Source organism: Aphelocoma coerulescens, chromosome 2, assembly GCF_041296385.1.
Source record: "Aphelocoma coerulescens isolate FSJ_1873_10779 chromosome 2, UR_Acoe_1.0, whole genome shotgun sequence".
NCBI lineage: Eukaryota > Metazoa > Chordata > Aves > Passeriformes > Corvidae > Aphelocoma > Aphelocoma coerulescens.
In genome coordinates, this window is record NC_091015.1 from 77,672,566 (window position 1) to 77,684,475 (window position 11,910).

The 11,910-nt window shown below is 36.9% G+C and overlaps 2 long non-coding RNA genes across 2 annotated transcripts; one reads left to right on the forward strand and one right to left on the reverse strand.

Moving 5' to 3' along the window:
* Positions 1 to 338: 338 nt before the first annotated feature.
* Positions 339 to 6,456, forward strand: LOC138105785 (uncharacterized). Its single transcript, XR_011148687.1, has 3 exons — positions 339 to 526; positions 1,816 to 1,865; positions 3,553 to 6,456. It is a non-coding gene; the product is annotated as an uncharacterized lncRNA (long non-coding RNA).
* A 3,182-nt stretch (positions 6,457 to 9,638) lies between these two features.
* On the reverse strand, positions 9,639 to 11,411 carry LOC138105786 (uncharacterized). The gene is made up of 2 exons (XR_011148688.1): positions 10,870 to 11,411; positions 9,639 to 10,255 (listed from the first exon to the last, which is right to left on the reverse strand). It is a non-coding gene; the product is annotated as an uncharacterized lncRNA (long non-coding RNA).
* Between the last annotated feature and the right edge of the window lie 499 nt (positions 11,412 to 11,910).

Here is an 11,910-nt window from a genome sequence, read left to right on the forward strand (position 1 = left end):
ACTGACTCCTTGACATTTGATTATGTTTTCATGCCTAACTTCAAATGAGTCACTTCATCCTACCACCTGGTTTCCAGACACTTCATCCCCCACTTGGTTTGCTTAAGGAGCTCTTCTTGTTCATCTGGATATTTTGGGTACTAATTGGCAATGGATTTCCCTTCCACTGTTTTTCATTCTGTGTTTTCATGGTGGTCCTTTATCTAAGTCCATTCAAAGATAGTTCTGCTTGCCGGGTACTGAATGCCCTTGAGCTGTGTTACATCACTCACAACTGCAAATACTTTGCAGTGATCTCTCTTGGCCCAGCTTTAATAAGAAAGCTGTAGAAAGGGCTGGTGATTCTGTTTTGGATTTTAGTGTTTGGGTTACTCATGCTTCCATAAAGCTGCACGCGGGTCGCAAAGCAACCACTGAACCGGATTTATAACATTTATATGGGAAGTTCATCTTCCCTGAGATATGATTCCTGCTATGCCCAAACTCAGCTGCAAAGCACTGTATCAAGGCCTCAAGCCCTTCAACAGTAAGTATTTATTTCAAAAACGGTTTTGTTTTTTAGTAAATACCAATTATGGATTAGGGTGGGTAGCAACACCTTTCCAAAATTGTCCTCCAAAAATATAACAAAGAGTTTTTTCCCCCAAAGGTCTAAACCTAACTGCTGCTGAGAGTAGTATGTAACACCTCAGAGCAACTCATAAAAAAAAGATGTCACAATAGTAAAGAAGGAAAAAAGAATCAAGTTTTGTTTGCGGTAACTGGGTGGGGGGCAATGGGGGGGGGGGGGGGCTGGAACTGACTAGGTTTGAGTGTTCATGACTGATTCTAAGCCACATTTCATGTCCAGCATTAACAAGCTCAGATCATCCACACACTAAGCCAAAAGAATAAGGCCTACCTAGCCATAACAAGGCTGTAGAAAAGACATGAAGGTAAATTTTAGACAAATATCTCAAGCTTTTAAAAAAATGAAATTGTCTCTAGGAAACAATTCCTGATAATAGAAATGCTTACTCATTACTCATTTGAGCCTTTTAGCTGCTAGATGATGCAGCAAAAAATCTTAAACAGAAGGTGCCACTATGCTTTTGAAAGGAAAAAACTATGCTAGTTTTTTTCCAGATGACTCTGGAAAATGTACATCAGTTATTTGGTCCTAGAATTAAAACAGCATCATTTTTCAGATAGTCTTAACTTCTGCAATAAGCTTAACCCTGCTTAAATTTCTGAGATGACTGTACAGTGAAATGGTGAGAAAAGAAGAAGTAGGGACAAGAGATGACAGTCTGGACAGTACATTTCCAGAAAAGAGTAAAAGGTTTAAACCTTGCGAGGATGTCAGCATTATTTGTTCCAAAGAAGGTAGCATATCAAGAACATTCAGGGGTGTACCTGTGAGATCTCTGTGCAGACTCTTTTAGCCAGTATTTCATATATTATGTCTTATAAAAATCACATACAGTTTGCTAATGCTACATATCAAAAGAAAAACAAAGACAGAAACCTGGTTCCCCTTAGATTGTTATCTGTATTAAATAATGGCCAAATGCTCTCCTGGCTTAATTCCATTAAGTGCAATGGAGTCATTCCAGGAAAGAATTTGGCCCTAAGCATTTAATGAGCATGTTATTTGAAAGATTAGGGGCCACTTCATCCTCTGGTACAAGCTGGTATAATTTCATTGCCTTACATGGAATTATGCCAGCTCACAATAGCTGAGGATCTAGACTTGTAAATGAAGTTACTTTTGCCCTAACAAGTATGTGTGGTTCATATCCTCATGTATGCTCAACTTGTCAAATACTCTTGCAGAGATCAAGCCTGGCCTACAAAGCTTCTCCACCCCTGAAAACGCCTAAGCGGTAATTTCTTCAATTTTTATGTATCAATTTAACAACATAGGATTTTCTTTCTCCCCTCCTAAGCCTTCAAGTAAGGATTCTGCTAAATGCATACCTCTTAAGTCACATCTGATTTGGCTTTGACTACTATGAAGTCACATTAATGCGAAAATTATTTCATGTTAGATTCTCAATTATGTAGAAGTCATAAGCCATTTTTGCAATCTGCATCTATAAATCTCAGTCTTCTTTCTTTAACATAATATCATCCTGTCTCAAAACAGCGCTGGAAAGCAAAACTAATAAGGCACAAAACTCACTCCTGTTCTCTGATGAAGGGTTATTATTCTTCATGCAATGACATTCAAAACCAATCTTCTTTTTCCTATTACGAAGTACAGATACACTTAGGTATGTTTATCAATTTTTGCTCATGGTTATGAACATTCTAAATCATTAGGGCAAAAGCTAACTTCAGTCAAAGGCTTTAAATTAACAATCACAAAATACAATAAGCATCCTTTGTACTTTCTTCCATCTCAGCTGTCTGATTTAATACAACGTTTCTAGTCCTACTGAATGTTCTAGAAAGCAAAGAGCTGGACTATCAGTTGATGTAAATAATCTTAACTCCATTAAAGTTGATTTACAACACTAAAAATCCTCCTCCTTAAAAAGGACTAAAATGACTCTTTGACTAAATAATGTCAGAGGTTTCAGACAGCGTCATTTTAGCAACATCCTTGAGCATTTTAATGGGACTGGAGTTATGACCAGTTCCTCTTCTAGATTTCTGCTTTGGGGTGGATTCTAGACAAACAAGTGGAGTAGTTTCAAGATAAAAACAGAAATAGAACAGCATTGCATTCAAATTCTTTAGGGAGACTAGAAAATTCTCAGTAACTGAAAAGAAACACGACTTAACACATAACCACACTTAAAGGATTTGCTATCTGGGCAGTCCATAAAGTTCTAGGCACAGTACGTTGCATTAGTTGATTGAAAATATCTCAAATAATCATTTTAATTGCTCCAAAATATGCTGAAGGAAACTCAGGATAAGAATTGTCATATGGTCTTCACTTAATTGGAGATTTTTCTGAAACATATGAAGGAAGTATGCAAACAGTGGATTTATGTAATAGGAATGGTTAGCAATATAGCATTAGGGCACTCTAGGGCATGTTTTATTGGTTCATTAAATCTTGCCTCAGGTGTGTTCTACCACTCGAGGCAAGTATTAATGGACCAATAAAAAGGACCCTGGGGTGTTTTAATGCCGTGATACTATGTCTGTCTAAATTTAAATTAATTTTTAAAATAGCTTTTAAAAATAATTTTCCTTGGTATTTAATATATCCTTCCACTATTTACAATTTTGTAGTAGGAATAGCTTGAAAACAAAGACAGAAAAGTCTACTGTCTAATAAAAATATAACTACTTTCTGAACAGTAAAAATGTTAACCTCTTGTACTTTACAAGTGCCTCCCCCATTTTATAGACTCACTTGCTCTTGTTTTCTGATTCATTCTCATATCATAAAACCAGTATGAAAGACAGCTATGCAGACCTGGTTTTCCCCCTTATTAGAATCCATCAGAATCAAGCTGTTCTTCAAAGCAGCTTGATTTCAACAACCTTAAAACTTAGGCTGAATTCCCTAGACAGCTGCTAAATGATACAAGAATCCTGTCTGTTTTTCTACAGATGGACAAGCTGATAGTCTGTAATGAAAACTGAAAGAGCAGTTTCTGCCAGTAGCAGACACAGAACAGGAAATCACATACCTTGGAGATAGATTGTTTTGGGGAGGAAGAAGAGGAGGAGCAATAGCCAGCTCAGCTTATGAAATATCATGTTTCACAACTTCTGCAAGAAGGAGCATTTCCCCTCACCTTTCAGAACAGCAAAACAATTGAAATCTCAATAAACTTCCTTCAGGTGAACTGCAGCTTTTGTCAACACCCTGGTATCAGTCAGTAGACACAGCAATGTTGCAGAAAACAGCCTGAGTAGGAGCTAACCTAAGGATAATAAATCAAAAATATAAGGCATAAAGATAAGCATCATTTTGAAATCTACACGTCCATTTGATTGGAGCAAAATGACATCATATACAAGTGTCTTGCAACATGTCCTTCCCTGGAAAGTGTTTTGTATAAACCAGTGAGACTCCAGCTCAACTTCTTTTTTTTCTTTTTTTTTCCTGAAGTAATCATTATAATTTCCAGTGCTGCAAGTGAGGTTGCAGAGTTGATGGTATGGACTGTTTACACAAGACTAGTCATGAGGGCCTTGTTGAGAATAAGAAATATCTGAATGGATTCAACTGCAGCTGGAGTAATATTTCCTGGGAAGTCAGTCACATACTGTCTGACATATTCTGCTCACACTGCAAGTTCGTGCTTCTTTCTCTAGATAGGCTACCAAGGACTGAAAGCTGTTGAAGGAACATGTATATGCCCCACTCAGAGCATTGCCTTTTGTCCTGAGATATCCTTAGAGGCAAAATGATTGCTGACAGGGCAAACTGTGCCCCAAGTCAGCTTAACAGTATTTAAGAAACACTTAAGGTAGGTAAATCCAGCTATAAAAACTGCTGGTAACTGGCCCAGTGATCTCCTTTGAGTTATGCAACACTACCTGCAAATTCTTGGTCTTACTAGACAGGAATTTCACCATCATTCTGGGACCAGAATGTGACATTGTCTCAAACACTGTATGCTACCTTCCTAGAACTCCTATTGCAACTCATGGCACTGTGCATGCTAGTCCAGTATGGGAAGGCATACAAGGACTTCCCTTTAAGTGTAAAGTGTCTGGGTTCTACAGGAAACCCTTACTTATCCCCCCAAATTAGGTACTAATCCTGCTGTGTAGGTTATTTAAATGGGTTAGTGGAGAGAAAAGCTGATGATGCTCTAAAGGACTTACTACATATTTTTAATTATTATTTATCTTCTTGTGTGCAAGATGTGTTCTCACAATGCACAGAAGCATAAACAGCAGAATCCAAAACATCCCAGCATTCTCCTGTGTCAGCACGGACCAATGGCTGTCTTCAGCCCCAAAGCAGGTATGATGGTTTTCGTGCAAAAAGTGTCCTTCTAAACCATTAGTGAGCAGCAAGACCTGCCTGCCAAGTCCCCTCAGTCTACAAAGAAATTGATTGTGTCACTATTCCAGTGCATGAAAATTAATGATTCCAGGACTATATGAAATTCTAAGTTTACTTCTACTTCAAGAGACACAAATATTTTCCAAGTAATGACCAAGACAATTTGTCACCAATACACAATCCACATGTAAATACCCAGACATTACAGGTAGGTAGATATTAGAAAGATTTGTAAAGATATCAGCATTGCTTATTGTACATGAAGTGTTTCTGAAAGGAAATGCAGGAGTAGAACTGCCTTTTTTTTCTCTAATTCTGCTAGTTAAAACCACGAGAGATCACACCTAGAGCTGTATTTCTAGTGCAACCACTCGAATTCACATTAGATTTATCTCACCCTATAAAAGCACAATTCATTAAACAGACTGATAAAACTGGTCTGTTTAAACTAAGGCAATTTTATCACAGTCATTTCAATTATTTAACACTGCTTTCTTAAATCAGTACTTAAAGCTTTCCTTTGACAAGTATTCTTTTAAATAAATGAGCTGCAATTTAAACAATGAGAAAATAATGACCCAGAACAATATATACAATTAGGGAGATATTTTCCAAATATAAATGCTCCGTATTCTTTAAAAGTGATGCACAATGTCTCAAGCAATGCACACTTACACACTGAAGTGACTTTTGCAGTTGATGATGGAATCATCAAAAGAACTGCTAACCCAAAGACGCACTCCTAATCCCGAATTTTGGCAAAGTTTTACCACAATGACATCGTGCGACAATTTAAGATTTTCCAACTCAATCTGTCCAATTCTCATCGCAGGAGAAAAATTATGGAAACATTACAGTGTTGCCATGAAGCCAATGGCATATTTAACAGAGCTCTTCATTGAGATATAATGGGCTACAGAAATTTGAACCAGGGTGACCAAGTCAGTGATTATAAACCAAGTGTGACAAAAGGCAAGCAAAACCAGCATGAGCTCTGTAAGCACTTTTGCATGCTTCTGGTAAACTTTTTTTGCTTTTTCTTCTACACAGAAAGCATTTCTTAAACAAAAAACCTGTTCAAGCACTGCATCATTCATTTTTTTCATGCAAGTACTGAAATCACTTAAAGAGCATAAGTTGGAATTTTTAAAGACCCACTAATCAAAGAGACCCCTACAGTACCTTTGTAATGATCTGGATACACCTTCCTAATATTACTTCTATTCCAGCTAGTATCTCCACCATGATGATTTTAAAACAAATCTAGATCACAGGACATAAGCTGCATACCTAATTTGCCTAAATCTGCATCAATGAAAAAAAAATGCATCATGGATTTCAGTTTTAAGACTACCTGAAATAAAGTTAGATAAGACTCCAAAGTAAAATTTATTTGTTCCTTATTGAAACAATTTCCTATACTGAATTCACAGTCACATACAAACAATGAAATGCTGAATCAAATTTTAGCCACAAGAGAAATGTGTTGCATAAACTCCATCATAAATAAGTTTATAGACTTTTAAAATGAAATAAACTTTCATATAGGTACTCCTTTGACTTCGCCGTGCATTGCTAAGCATTCACCACACTGCAACAATTCAAATTTAAGCTTTCCTTGTTCAAAGATAGAGCAATTAGCCTTCAGGTTATTTCAAAAGGAGCAACAGCCCTCATCCAGCCCTGAAGAAAGAAAATAGTCCAGAGGGAAGGTGTTGTAAAACCAAATATTTAAATTTTCCTACACTGTCATCCTTATCAGCAGTACTCCCATGTTTGGGAAACACTGCAAGCTCTGATAAATGACAATTATACAGGGTCCCCTCACTACAGGAAAGATATTGAGGTGCTAGAGTGTGTCCAAAAAAGTGCAGTGGAGCTGGTGAAAGGATGAGAACACAAGTCTGATGATGAGGAGCCGAGGGAGCTGAGGTTGTTTAGCCTGGAGGAAAGGGTCCTCAGGAGACCTTATCACTCTCTACAACTACCTGAGAGGAGGTTGCAGTGAGATGGAAGTCAGTCTCCCAGGTAACAAGAGGCAGGATGAGAGTAAATAGCCTTAAGTTGTGCCAGGGGAGGTTTAGATTGAATATTAAGAATTTTTTTTTTCACTGAAAGGGTTTTCAGGCATTGCAACACCTGCTGAATGAAGTGGTGGAATCACCATCCCTAGAAGCATTCAAAACATGTTTGAATGTGGCACTTGAGAAAATGGTTTAACAGTGCACATGGCAGTCCTGGGGTGATGGGTGGAGGTGGACTCAGTGACCTTAGAAGTCTCTTCCAAGACGATTCTATGATTATATATTCACAGATACCACACTAATTACTTCTCCCTGACTATACCCATTCACTTATTTCCATACTTGGCTTGAAGTTGATCATCATGACACAACTTCATGTAGTCTAACATTATACCTAAATCTGAGGGGTAGTGAGCACTTTTCAGCTCTCGGGACATGATGTAGGTAAAACTCAAACTTCATAATACATAAACATCTCATTTTAAACTGAATCAAAATTGTGTCTCAAGGCAAGAACAGAAGCCTTCTTTCATGGAAGCAAATAATCAAAACAACCTCTTTGGTCAAGTCACAGTATTATAAAGATGCCAATTGCAACCATCACCAAGTCATACTAACATTTCACTACCCCAAGAGCTTGGCTGAAGTCGGTGGAGCTACTCCTGATGCAATATCCTGCTCTGTCTGACAGTGAGACTGGCAGAATCTGACTCTTGTGGGCATTTAAATCACCACTGTTATTGCCGTTGTTGGATATGAAAATGGGCTGCTTCTATCACTGCCTGCCTTTTTAAGCTTATGAGAAAAAAGAACTGCTTGGCATAAACAAACTTCAAAATCTGCAGACTTCTCAGCTCGGACTGTTCTGAACAAAAGTCTGCAATTCCTTTTCAAACCACAAAGTTTGTGATATTGGAAAGAGATGCATAAATAGTGAAGAGATTGAAAGAAATAATATTAGTATATTTTAGCTTACACAGACCATTCCTATACCATCAGTTGCTGATATGTAGCCCTTGAAAAATAAACAGATTTATGCAATTGCTACATAGACCTCCTATGTGGTATAAATAGATATTCTGCTAAATATAAAAACAGCAGGCATGCACAAAAATATACATGCACTAAGGATTAGTTATAGGGGAGCTAACAGAAAGTCAATGCCTCCTGGGTTTACAGAGTAAATGTAATTGCTATAATGAACATTTTTTTAAATCCCTGATAATTTTAGACTCAGGCAATAAGGTAGAAGTCTTTGTAAGAGAAAGTAGTACACTGACAATACCATGAAAGAGAGAATTGATCCAAAAAAATGAATATTAAATAGTTAGACATCAAAAGAAAGTACACAATTGTTGCTTTAGGAAGGAGGGGGGAAAAGCCACACCATTTTCAACAGTCATCAGTAGCCAAAAAACAACAAGAACCCACCATTGGTGTTTACTGATGATAACTTGATATGCCTCTGTTAGTATTCCAGAGCCAGCCCTGCCATAGTAATGTTTATTATTACTCTTTGTAGCTGTAGGCAGCTAGAAGCTCACTGTGTCTATCCCTTTCTCATCATTTTAAAAAGATTAATCTTTAGACAATGATCTGCTGATATCATTAATCTTAGTCTTACACATCTTTGTTTTTCTTGCCCAGTAATGAACAGTAACACAAAAAATTCCTTGCCTTCAAAAACAACAGAGACCTGATTTGTTGGGACTCTGCACTTGGAGCAATTTTTCACTGCAGCACAATATCGATGTAAGATGGCAACCTAGGTGAGACAGCCTTATTCTCTACAACACTGCCCCATTTTTGTACCAAGCCGACTCTATTGACATTAATATAATTCTAGCTGCTGCCAGAGTAGAAAACTCAGTGCCAGGTTTTCACATGCACTCCATGATACAGATGGCTCTGCAGTCCAGCACTGTACCACAAATGTATTCATCTTCTTTGTATTACAGAAGGAGAGAGAATCTTTCTGTGGCAAGGAGTAACAAGTTTTTCTAGAATCACTACTCATATGTTCAACTACTCACATATTTCCGCCTCAATAAAAACTCCAGAACTCACCTCTCTATGAAACTTGTCAGTTAGGCACTTCTTTTCCCTTGTTTTAAAATAATGTTTGTTCAAAATGAGAAAAAAAATATTCCTTGTTGCAGAAACATTAACAAGCAATTTTAATCCACATCTTCCAGGGAAAAAAAAAGTCTTATTCTTAGCAGAAATTTAAACTCACTAAAAATTGAAAATTTTCATTTTCAAAATTTTTTCCTTTTCCTTTCATATAGAATATTTTGCATTAATACCAAACTCACTGGAAAATCCAGTTCTCTAGACAGCAGTACTGTTTCACTCCAGTTAACACATGTCTAGGAGGGAAACATTCACTCAGATGAAAGCAAACTATATGGCTTCAAAATCCAAGCTTTTTCTATAAGCTGGTGTAGTGCCCTTTCTCAGAACTGCTGGTGAAACAGTGTCAATATATTTAAGCTTGTGCATGACAAAATTATTAACTGTGTTCTTCTTCTATTCAGTATATCTTGGCTCCTTAGAGTTCCAAGCAATGGAGAACTGAATTTAATAGTATGTATGTCAGATAGGCACAGATCCTCTTCAGTACATTCAATAAAACACACAAAAAAAAAAAGTTACTGAAATAATGAAACTTTAATGGCAGCAAACAAAACTTTCAAAACTTATGGTTTCAGGAAGCATTACAATTTTTGCCCCTCAATTTCAGAACACTTTTCACAAGCCCTCTTCCCAACCAGTGTGAATTTCCTTATATAACTTCCTGGTTGGATCCACTGTTTCACATTCATGTAAGTTCTCACAGTGTGCCACCCACACAGATATTACATTCTTTTTCTTATGAGTAAAGTCAATCCTATTCAAATACATGCATGATGATTTTTTTCCTTCTCTCCTCATCAGCAACCACACACCTCCTGGGAAAAAGTGAAAAGAAAGGAGCAACGTGCTCAAGAGAATGAATTCACAGGAATCACACCAGACTTTTTTTGTCAATATCACAAATGAAAACTACTGCTTCCCAGGTTATGCAGACCAGATAAAATCTTGGAGCAAGGTCTTCTCTTTGTCACTGTTATTGCCCATTCAATCAGTAAAACATGGAAGAGTTGCCGAAGAGCAGAATCTGTATCAAATTTACCCCATGATCTCCATCCCGTAAAAAGTTGATTCTGTGTTGTATATGTAGCTCCAAGACAAGCCAATATTCTGCAGCTGTTCATTTATGTCTGCCCTAATGTAAACCAAAAAACATGCTCACTAATCATCTATTTTTTGGTGTAAAAATTTCCATCCTAAGTCATCACTCTGTGTTGAAATATTTTAACATTTGATTAAATACCCTCCAGCCATTTATTTGTAGGAAGGTAAAATAAAAACATTCCAAATTGGTAGGAGAAAACCTACCCAGATTTTTAACCACAGCTAAAATGATTGAATCTGAGAATGTTTAAACTAAGTGCATGAGAGTATGATTTAAATATACATAGGCATTTCAACCCTAATTACAACAATTTGCAAAGAACACAAGAAGAGCAAAGTGCAAAAGAAAAAAAAATGAAACAAAGCAACAAAAACTCAAAACTGTTCTAGTTTTTTTAGTTAAATAATTACAGATAATTTCTGCATAGACACAAAAGATAATAATTGGATCTTATTCGATCACCATTAGATTTTATGGCAAAATTCACATTCACTTGACATGGGATAGTGTTAAGGAAGAAAAAGGAAGAATCAACACAATTCAGTCCTTCTGGATGCAGATTCCATTGGTGTTCCTGCAAAAAATTATGTGTACAAGCTCCAAGTAAAATACCCAGAGCCTGATTCAGCTCACTGGTGTGCTACCTGGAATTGAGGTCTCTTCATGAGCATACAAGGAGGAAGAGGCTGAACAGCGGAAGAAGCAGAGACCCATATTTCCCCTCAAAGTGCAAAAGAGTTGTAAATAATTTCCCAAGTTCCTCCCATCTCCACTCATTTGGATATTCAACACAGCTGGGCTTCATTCCCTACAAAGTAGTTCCTGGTGCTCTTTGAGTTGTCCAAAAGAACTAAAGGTAATTCCTGCAGCAAAATGGGCATGGTAACACACAGCTTCTAACTTCCCTGGCTCAGATTCCCATCTGTAAAGGAAAGGGGTACTGAATTACTTTGCAATTGTACAGCAGAAGAGAATTCACAAAGTTTAACTATGGATAAATAAAGCAATAGTCAAATTTTGAACACTTGACATAAGAAACATAGTAGACTCCAGAAGCAACAATAACTCAACTTTTTTGTGGACATCTTTCCCCAATATGCTTGCTTATACTCTGTGAAACATAAAGCTACCTAATCGTGTGCTACAATGGTGCAATGCCTGATACACAGTTTTTCCTGGTTTTCCTTTCTTGACATTATACTTTTTAGCAGCAGAATATGTACATAGTCTCTAAAAATAAAATGTCTTTAGAAGGTATTTTCAAGGTTTTATTCAAAATAACCCAAACCATCAGTGAAGTTTCCTTAAAATATCAGGCTTGTGCAAGATTCTTTACAGTTTAAGGGCCTAGAAGAATTGAGATGAAAGACAAGAAGCAGTAAAAAGTTAGAGCATTAAACAAAGTACAAATAAAGCAGAAAACAAAACACAAATGATAACCGAGCAAACATCAGAAAAACAATCATCCACTCCACTGCAGCAAAGGAGCTATCCAGCAAAATCTGACTGAACGCCTTATCTCCAGGTTTTGGTTTTTTATTTTTAGACCCTGTTAAAACATTTCTAAAATATGCAAGCAACGAATTTGAAAAGCAGTAATTGCAATATTAAATTTTACTTAAATTTCTTGGGCACTGATTTGTGTACAGGCTTTTCAACCAAGTTCCCACGAAGCCATAAAACGT